The sequence below is a fragment of the Oncorhynchus nerka genome, unplaced genomic scaffold, assembly GCF_034236695.1.
Source record: "Oncorhynchus nerka isolate Pitt River unplaced genomic scaffold, Oner_Uvic_2.0 unplaced_scaffold_5878, whole genome shotgun sequence".
NCBI classification, from domain to species: Eukaryota; Metazoa; Chordata; class Actinopteri; order Salmoniformes; family Salmonidae; genus Oncorhynchus; species Oncorhynchus nerka.
Window position 1 is genome coordinate 1 of NW_027035435.1, and position 10,533 is coordinate 10,533.

The 10,533-nt window shown below is 42.6% G+C and overlaps 1 pseudogene; it reads left to right on the forward strand.

Moving 5' to 3' along the window:
• Positions 1-2,477: 2,477 nt before the first annotated feature.
• LOC135566327 (mucin-5B-like) lies at positions 2,478-9,956 on the forward strand (annotated as a pseudogene).
• The last annotated feature ends 577 nt before the right edge of the window (positions 9,957-10,533 follow it).

Genomic DNA, 10,533 nt, shown 5'->3' on the forward strand with positions numbered 1-10,533 from the left:
AAGGCAGGCAATACGCTCGACCTCATCTTTACTAGATGCTGTTCTTCCACTAACCTCATTGCAAATCCTCCAAGTCTCCGACCACTACCTTGTATCCTTTTCCTCTCGCTCTCATCCAACACTTCCCACACTGCCCTCTCGGATGGTATCGCGCCGTCCCAACCTTCGCTCTCTCCTCAAACCTTCTCAACCTATCTCCTGATTCTGCCTCCTCAACCCTCCTCTCCTCCCTTTCTGCATCCTTTGACTCTCTATGTCCCCTATCCTCCAGGCCGGCTCGGTCCTCCTCCCCGCTCCGTGGCTCGACGACTCATTGCGAGCTCACAGAACAGGGCTCCGGGCAGCCGAGCGGAAATGGAGGAAAACTCGCCTCCCCTGCGGACCTGGCATCCTTTCACTCCCTCCTCTCTACATTTTCCTCTTCTGTCTCTGCTGCTAAAGCCACTTTCTACCACTCTAAATTCCAAGCATCTGCCTCTAACCTAGGAAGCTCTTTGCCACCTTCTCCTCCCTCTTGAATCCTCCTCCCCCTCCCCCTCCTCCCTCTCTGCAGATGACTTCGTCAACCATTTTGAAAGAAGGTCGACGACATCCGATCCTCGTTTGCTAAGTCAAACGACACCGTGTTCTGCTCACACTGCCCTACCCTGTGCTCTGACCTCTTTCTCCCCTCTCTCTCAGATGACATCTCGCGTCTTGTGACGGCCGGCCGCCCAACAACCTGCCCGCTTGACCCTATCCCCTCCTCTCTTCTCCAGACCATCTCCGGAGACCTTCTCCCTTACCTCACCTCGCTCATCAACTCATCCCTGACCGCTGGCTACGTCCCTCCGTCTTCAAGAGAGCGAGAGTTGCACCCCTTCTGAAAAAACCTACACTCGATCCCTCCGATGTCAACAACTACAGACCAGTATCCCTTCTTTCTTTTCTCTCCAAAACTCTTGAACGTGCCGTCCTTGGCCAGCTCTCCCGCTATCTCTCTCAGAATGACCTTCTTGATCCAAATCAGTCAGGTTTCAAGACTAGTCATTCAACTGAGACTGCTCTTCTCTGTATCACGGAGCGCTCCGCACTGCTAAAGCTAACTCTCTCTCCTCTGCTCTCATCCTTCTAGACCTATCGGCTGCCTTCGATACTGTGAACCATCAGATCCTCCTCTCCACCCTCTCCGAGTTGGGCATCTCCGGCGCGGCCCACGCTAGTTGCGTCCTACCTGACAGGTCGCTCCTACCAGGTGGCGTGGCGAGAATCCGTCTCCTCACCACGTGCTCTCACCACTGGTGTCCCCCAGGGCTCTGTTCTAGGCCCTCTCCTATTCTCGCTATACACCAAGTCACTTGGCTCTGTCATAACCTCACATGGTCTCTCCTATCATTGCTATGCAGACTGACACACAATTAATCTTCTCCTTTCCCCCTTCTGATGACCAGGTGGCGAATCGCATCTCTGCATGTCTGGCAGACATATCAGTGTGGATGACGGATCACCACCTCAAGCTGAACCTCGGCAAGACGGGCTGCTCTTCCTCCCCTGGACAACACCCTGTCGTTCTCAACTAACATCAAGGCGGTGGCCCGTTCCTGTAGGTTCATGCTCTACAACATCCGCAGAGTACGACCCTGCCTCACACAGGAAGCGGCGCAGGTCCTAATCCAGGCACTTGTCATCTCCCGTCTGGATTACTGCAACTCGCTGTTGGCTGGGCTCCCTGCCTGTGCCATTAAACCCCTACAACTCATCCAGAACGCCGCAGCCCGTCTGGTGTTCAACCTTCCCAAGTTCTCTCACGTCACCCCGCTCCTCCGCTCTCTCCACTGGCTTCCAGTTGAAGCTCGCATCCGCTACAAGACCATGGTGCTTGCCTACGGAGCTGTGAGGGGAACGGCACCTCAGTACCTCCAGGCTCTGATCCAGGCCCTACACCCAAACAAGGGCACTGCGTTCATCCACCTCTGGCCTGCTCGCCTCCCTACCACTGAGGAAGTACAGTTCCCGCTCAGCCCAGTCAAAACTGTTCGCTGCTCTGGCCCCCAATGGTGGAACAAGCTCCCTCACGACGCCAGGACAGCGGAGTCAATCACCACCTTCCCGGAGACACCTGAAACCCCACCTCTTTAAGGAATACCTAGGATAGGATAAAGTAATCCTTCTCACCTCCCCTTAAAAGACCTAGATGCACTATTGTAAAGTGGCTGTTCCACTGGATGTCATAAGGTGAAAGCGCCAATTTGTAAGTCGCTCTGGATAAGAGGCGTCTGCTAAATGACTTAAATGTAAATGTAAATGTCCACATCTTATACACTGGAGGGTGGAGGGACATTCAGGCACATAATGTCCACATCTTATACCCTGGAGGGTGGAGGGACATTCAGGCACATAATGTCCACATCTTATACCCTGGAGGGTGGAGGGACATTCAGGCACATAAAGTCCAACTTAAATTAATGTCAGTCCTTCCCTGATTCATTGTGTTATAGATCAATGCAGAGTGTGTGTCAGGCTGTGTATGTCCTGATGGTCTGCTGTCTGATGGAAACGGAGGATGCATCAAGGAAGACCTATGTCCCTGTTCTCACAATGGAGTCTATTACCAACCTGGACATGTGCTCAAAGTAGACTGCAATACCTGGTAAAATCAACTTCTATCCCTCTTCTTCTTCTTCTTTGGATATGTCAAATGCTTCCCTCTAAAATCTTCCCATGTGATTATGTTTGCATCATTGTAGCACTTGCGAAGGCAGAAAATGGCAGTGTACCAATAAGCAGTGTGATGGGATGTGTGCCATATATGGAGATGGGCATTTCATCACTTTTGATGAGGAAAGGTTTACTTTCAATGGAGATTGTGAATACATTCTTACTCAGGTAGGGCAATAATCATTTGTATTTAGGATTTTCTCTGTATTTTTATTAAATCCCCTACTTTATGTATGATGCACATATTTTTCTAATTATGATTAAGATTGAAGTAATGATTATAACTAAGAGGTTTTCTGATTGTGTATTTGAATACATCCTGCAGGACTACTGCAGCAACAATCCAAACGGTACCTTTAGACTGATCACAGAGAACATTCCCTGTGGAACCACCGGCACCACCTGTTCCAAGGCCATCAAGCTCTTCTTGGGGGTAGGAACTACTGTTCATAAATGGCTTCAGACATGCATTAAAGGTACGATAGACAAGTCCGAACATTTGACTCAATGTCGACACCGGTGACTGTGAGTGTAATTGCATGCTGAACTCTGGATGCACTTATCTCGTCCCCTCTATGTGTTTTGTTAGCACACTAGATTGACAGGTCTGTCTAATGGAGTGTCTGCTTAGAATTATTGTCGGGCAGATTTGATAGCAGCACAAAAATCACCCTATGTGTTTGGGTTAGGGGTAGCTATGTATTAGAGTTAGGGTTAGCTATGTATTAGAGTTAGGGTTAGCTATGTGTTTGGGTAAGGGTTAGCTATGTGTTTGGGTAAGGATTAGCTATGTATTTGGTTAGGGTTAGCTATGTGTTTGGGTTAGGGTTAGCTATGTGTTAGGGTTAACTATGTATTTTGGTTAGGGTAAGCTATGTATTTTGGTTAGGGTTAGCTATGTAATAGGGTTTGCTATGTATTAGGGTTAGGGTTAGCTATGTATTTGTGTTAGGGTTAGCTATGTATTAGAGTTAGGGTTAGCTATGTATTAGGGTTAGGGTTAGCTATGTATTAGGGTTAGGGTTAGCTATGTATTAGGGTTAGGGTTAGCTATGTATTAGGGTTAGGGTTAGCTATGTATTAGGAGTTAGGGTTAGCTATGTATTAGGAGTGTTAGGGTTAGCTATGTATGTAGGGTTAGGGTTAGGGTTAGCTATGTACTTAGGGTTAGCTATGTATTAGGGTTAAGGTTAGGGTTAGCTATGTATTAGGGTTATGGTTAGCTATGTATTTGGGTTAGCTATGTATTTGGGTTAGGGTTAGGTTTAGCTATTTATTTGGGTTAGGGATAGTTATGTATTAGGGTAAGTGTTAGCTATGTTTTAGGGTTAGGGTTAGCTATGTATTAGGGTTAGGGTTACCTATGTATTAGGGTTAGGGTTAGCTATGTATTTGGTTTAGGGTTAGTAGGGGTAGTGGGGGTAGTGTAAAACCCAGGACCACCACAGTGTAACCCTGGGTAGTGTTAAACCCAGCACCACCACAGTGTAACCCTGGGTAGTGTTAAACCCAGCACCACCACAGTGTAACCCTGGGTAGTGTTAAACCCAGCACCACCACAGTGTAACCCTGGGTAGTGTTAAACCCAGCACCACCACAGTGTAACCCTGGGTAGTGTTAAACCCAGCACCACCACAGTGTAACCCTGGATGGTGTAAACCCAGCACCAACACAGTGTAAACATGTCTACTAGTATTACATTAGCAATGAACACTTTCTGTTTCTGTCTTACAGAACAATGAGATCATACTAGCAGATGAATCTGTAAAAGTGATCAAACAAGAGAACGGGGTTGACGTACCATACCAGGTCCACTCTATCGGTCTCTATGTTGTTGTTGAGGCTGAAAATGGCCTGATCCTCATGTGGGACAAGAAGAATAGCCTGTTCATCAAACTCAGCTCTACCTTCCAGGTGAGTGACTAGAATAGGACATTTTGAACCACTGATGGCACTGTATCTTTGTTTAGCATTTGCATTGGCTTACAAAACAATGTGATGTTTGATTATCTACTTCGGGTTATTATTTTTAAATGTTTAATTTCCTTCCAGGGCCAAGTGTGTGGTCTGTGTGGTAACTACGACGGTAATGGAAAGAACGACTTCACGTCCAGAAACCAGGAAGTGGTTGTTGAAGCTCTGGAGTTTGGGAACAGCTGGAAAGTGTCACCCAGTTGCCCCAACGCTGATGTCATAAAAAACCCATGCACTTTAAGATCATACAGGCAGTCCTGGTCTCTGAAACGCTGCAGCATCATCACCAGTAACGTTTTCTCAGCCTGCCACTCACAGGTACAGTACACAGCAGATACTATTCAATATAGATTCAATACTTTCTTGCCATACCAACCGAAGTTGTTAGGAAGTCGACGTAGTGCAGCTGATATAAACTAAGACATATAGGCACACGTATAAACACCTGCATTTCCATAACCTATACATTCAATAGATACTACAGCAGATACATTCAATAGATACTACAGCAGATACATTCAATAGAGACTACAGCAGATACATTCAATAGATACTACAGCAGATACATTCAATAGAGAGTACAGCAGATACATTCAATAGACAGTACAGCAGATACATTCAATAGAGACTACAGCAGATACATTCAATAGAGACTACAGCAGATACATTCAATAGATACTACAGCAGATACATTCAATAGAGACTACAGCAGATACATTCAATAGAGACTACAGCAGATACATTCAATAGAGACTACAGCAGATACATTCAATAGAGACTACAGCAGATACATTCAATAGAGACTACAGCAGATACATTCAATAGAGACTACAGCAGATACATTCAATAGATACTACAGCAGATACATTCAATAGAGACTACAGCAGATACATTCAATAGATACTACAGCAGATACATTCAATAGAGACTACAGCAGATACATTCAATAGATACTACAGCAGATACATTCAATAGAGACTACAGCAGATACATTCATTAGACAGTACAGCAGATACATTCAATAGACAGTACAGCAGATACATTCAATAGATACTACAGCAGATACATTCATTAGACAGTACAGCAGATACATTCATTAGACAGTACAGCAGATACATTCAATAGATACTACAGCAGATACATTCATTAGACAGTACAGCAGATACATTCAATAGACACTACAGCAGATACATTCAATAGACAGTACAGCAGATACATTCAATAGAGACTACAGCAGATACATTCAGTAGACAGTACAGCAGATACATTCAATAGATACTACAGCAGATACATTCAGTAGACACTACAGCAGATACATTCAATAGATACTACAGCAGATACATTCAGTAGACAGTACAGCAGATACATTCAATAGATACTACAGCAGATACATTCAGTAGACACTACAGCAGATACATTCAGTAGACAGTACAGCAGATACATTCAATAGATACTACAGCAGATACATTCAGTAGACAGTACAGCAGATACATTCAATAGACACTACAGCAGATACATTCAATAGATACTACAGCAGATACATTCAGTAGACAGTACAGCAGATACATTCAATAGATACTACAGCAGATACATTCAGTAGACACTACAGCAGATACATTCAATAGATACTACAGCAGATACATTCAGTAGACAGTACAGCAGATACATTCAATAGACACTACAGCAGATACATTCAGTAGACAGTACAGCAGATACATTCAATAGACACTACAGCAGATACATTCAGTAGACAGTACAGCAGATACATTCAATAGACAGTACAGCAGATACATTCAATAGAGACTACAGCAGATACATTCAATAGAGACTACAGCAGATACATTCAATAGACACTACAGCAGATACATTCAATAGACAGTACAGCAGATACATTCATTAGACAGTACAGCAGATACATTCATTTGAATAATTTCCTACTCTGACTCCCAGTTCTAAAACTCTAAATTGATCCTCATTTGGGAAGAAACAAGCCTGAAACCTTGAACAATGACTGTTGACATCTCGTGGTAAACAATAGGAATTGCAATCTGAGAGCTAGATTTGGATATGACCCTATACGTTCCATTGGAAGAGCATGGGCTCTCAAATTTTTTAAATTCCAGTTGGTTTTTTCTTTGGATTTTCTTCTACCATATCAATTGTGTTATTGTCTCATACATTATTTTAACATTTCCACAAACTTCAAAGTGTTTCATATCAATAGTACCAATTATATGCATATCATGGCTTCGGGGCCTGAGTAACATGCAGTTTACTTTGGGCATGTCAGTCAGACAGGAAGTGGAGAAAATAAAGAAGAAGAAGTTTTAATATACAGTACCTCACAGCCTCAGAGTCAATAAGGTTAAGGCTTCAACAAGAGTTAATTTACCTCACAGCCTCAGGGTCAATAAGGTTAAGGCTTCAACAAGAGTTCATTTACCTCACAGCCTCAGGGTCAATAAGGTTAAGGCTTCAACAAGAGTTCATTTACCTCACAGCCTCAGGGTCAATAAGGTTAAGGCTTCAACAAGAGTTCATTTACCTCACAGCCTCAGGGTCAATAAGGTTAAGGCTTCAACAAGAGTTCATTTACCTCACAGCCTCAGGGTCAATAAGGTTAAGGCTTCAACAAGAGTTCATTTACCTCACAGCTTCAGGGTCATAATAACAATCATATGGTGGAATTTATAACGAACATTCATTTTGTAGCACAAGTCTTACGCTAACAGGTTTCCTATAAGGTCACACAATGACAAGCAGAGTTGCATGATGGTACATGGCAATCTTTCCAATAAAATTGGTTTGTCAATAATCATGTGAATGTCCACACAGTCACCATAATGGACAACAAACAAAAGTAGTACTAAACAGATAACAAAAACATGAAGTCAGCCATCCAACCCAATAATAATCATTGTCAATAATTCATCTGTAGTCTCTTCAACAAGCTGAGCAATGCATGAATAAATAAATGATGGCTTAATGCATCTTCCTATAAGGTGGACCCCACGCCATTCCATGATGCCTGTGTGAGGGACTCGTGTGCCTGTGACACTGGGGAGACTGCGAGTGTTTCTGTACAGCTGTAGCAGCCTACGCCCAGGCCTGTAACGAGGCAGGGGCTTGTATCAAGTGGAGGACACCAGATATCTGCCGTGAGTCATTTGCTTTGAGTGGGACAATTGATTGATGGATAGGTGGGATTGTTTAGCTATCGGGACAAAATACCAATTTATGATTTCAATGTGTAACTGTTCAATCAATCCTTTTAGGACCCTGGTTCAGTTAAAATGTGACATGTTTTCATTTCACCAGCTCTGTTCTGTGATTTCTACAACCCTATTGGTGAGTGTGAGTGGCATTATAATCCGTGTGGATACCCCTGTATGAAGACCTGCAAGAATCCCTCAGGAACATGCTCCAGTCAGATCCCTGCACTGGAAGGTAACTAAGAGCCCTTCATAACAGCTTGGCCGTTTGATTTGGACAATTTACAATCCAAGTTGTTACAAATGTACAGTATAAAATATGTAATAACTCCTCCCTCCCTTGTTCATCTACACTGAAAACTAAATACAAATATTGAAATATCATATCCATTACAGCTTTGGTGTTAGAACTAGATACCATGAGGATGATCTAATCTGTGCAGGTGTCCTGGATTAAATCGACTCTTTTTATCTTAAAGGTTGCTATCCAAAATGTCCTTCGGCCCAGCCTTATTTGGAAGAAAGTACCATGAAGTGTGTCAGTAAGAAGGACTGTGGTTGCTACGATGGAGATGGAACTCATTACAACGATGGAGAGATTATACCTTCCAAGGAGAACTGTCAGACATGGTATGTTTTCAGATCAACATTTTGATAAATACATAGATACTGTATTTACATTACATAGGATTTAATACGGTTGGTATAAGCCTTAAGGTAACCTGTATCTCTGGTCAGATAAGGCAATAGTCCACCTACAAAGAGGTTTTCCTACTATTTAATTGATTATGATTTTCAAAGATTGGGATTTGTCCTGTTAATACCTTATTGGGATTTGACCTGTTAATACCTTATTGGGATTTGACCTGTTAATACCTTATTGTGATTTGACCTGTTAATACCTTATTGGGATTTGACCTGTTAATACCTTATTGTGATTTGACCTGTTAATACCTTATTGGGATTTGACCTGTTAATACCTTATTGGGATTTGACCTGTTAATACCTTATTGGGATTTGACCTGTTAATACCTTATTGGGATTTGACCTGTTAATACCTTATTGGGATTTGACCTGTTAATACCTTATTGGGATTTGACCTGTTAATACCTTATTGGGATTTGACCTGTTAATACCTTATTGGGATTTGACCTGTTAATACCTTATTGTGATTTGACCTGTTAATACCTTATTGTGATTTGACCTGTTAATACCTTATTGTGAATATAACATATAACATTGTTTTGTACTTCATAACAAATAGCTCTTCATATTTTATTTGACTTTGAAAGGTACTGTAACCTCCCTCTTTCTTTTTCAAGTCGTTGTTCATCAACTGAGGTCAGATGCAGCTATGATGTCCAAGGTAAGGAAAACCACTACAAACTGAAACATCAGCCTACATTATTACCAAGAAGTAACATGATAAGATGATTACATGATAATAACTGAAACATTAGCCTACATTATTACCAAGAAGTAACATGATAAGATGATTACATGATAATAACTGAAACATTAGCCTACATTATTACCAAGAAGGTAACATGACAAGATGATTACATGATAATAACTGAAACATTGGCCTACATTATTACCAAGAAGGTAATATGACAAGATGATTACATAATAATAACGTGTGTTCCTTGTGAAAATCCTATTGCAGCTTGCTATTGTTTATACAACGGCAGAACATACAAGTATGGAGCGACCGTATATCACACATCTGACGGTGATGGGACCTGTATTACTGCCACCTGCAAAGAGAATGGAACCATTGTCCGGATTATGAACCCCTGTCCCAGCACCCCAACTCCAACAACTACACCAAGTGTTCAACAACACAGATATTCACTCAAGCACACCGCCACATTTGTTTTCTCAACTCCTGCCACTACCCCAACAACAACCCCTACCTCTACCCCCACAACAACCCTTACCACTACCCCACAACAACCCCTACCACTACCCCCACAACAACCATTACACCGACAACAACCCCTTCTACTACCCCCACAACAACCTCTACTTCACCAACACCCACTTTACCCACTACTACTCCACACTGCCTGACCAAGACTGTCTGTGATTGGTCAGACTGGATTAGCAAATACTATCCCTCTGTTGGACCAGAAGGAGGAGATTATGAAACCATAGAAAATATAAAGAAATATAGAAATGATATTTGTAGCCAACCTAAGGATGTAGAATGCAGAGCCAAAGACAACATCTATGTTCCTTTGGCCGAACTAGGTCAAAATGTTGAATGCAATCCCTCAGTTGGACTGATATGCCACAACAAGGATCAAGGCATCCCACCAATATGCTACAACTACGAGATCAGAGTCAGATGTTGTGTTGATGTTTGTAGCAATGAGACACCTACCACCTCAGAAAGAAACACAACAACCATTGTAACATCAACAACTACCCCAACAACAACAGAAAGTCCAACACCCACAACTAAATCAACAACTCCATCCACAACAAAAGTAACAGAGGAAGTTACAACTGGTCCAGAATCAACAACACCTACTACCTCTACCACAACAACAATACCGACAACCAACAGAGAAAGTCCATCAACCACAACAACATCTAAGACAACAACATATTCCACAACAAGTGAAACAGAGGAAATTACAACTGG